Raw genomic sequence first — 387 nt, forward strand, 5'->3', positions numbered from 1 at the left:
ACAATACTCAAGTAAATGTACTTAGTTACTGTCCGACCTCTGATTAAAGCACATCATTCACTTATGATCCAAGGTCATTTTTAATCATCTTTAGATCCTTTAGAAGGGGCAAAGCAGGTGCAGAGGCAAAGAGAGCGCTGGGAGAGACGTCAACATCGCAGACGGATTAGACCGCGCTCCATAAGCACTGAGAAGTGGGTAGAGACTCTGGTTGTGGCTGATCCTAAAATGGTGGAGTACCATGGGAGCAAAGGAGTTGTGAGCTATGTGCTCTCTGTCATGAATATTGTGAGTAGCAGTCCTATCTTTAAACAATTCATGTTGCTTTCCAAGGCAAGCAGCGCTATTACTGTTGCTCGTACAATTACTAAAACCTTAAAGAGATCA

The sequence above is a fragment of the Sinocyclocheilus grahami genome, unplaced genomic scaffold, assembly GCF_001515645.1.
Source record: "Sinocyclocheilus grahami isolate Dianchi unplaced genomic scaffold, SAMN03320097.WGS_v1.1 scaffold282.1, whole genome shotgun sequence".
NCBI classification, from domain to species: Eukaryota; Metazoa; Chordata; class Actinopteri; order Cypriniformes; family Cyprinidae; genus Sinocyclocheilus; species Sinocyclocheilus grahami.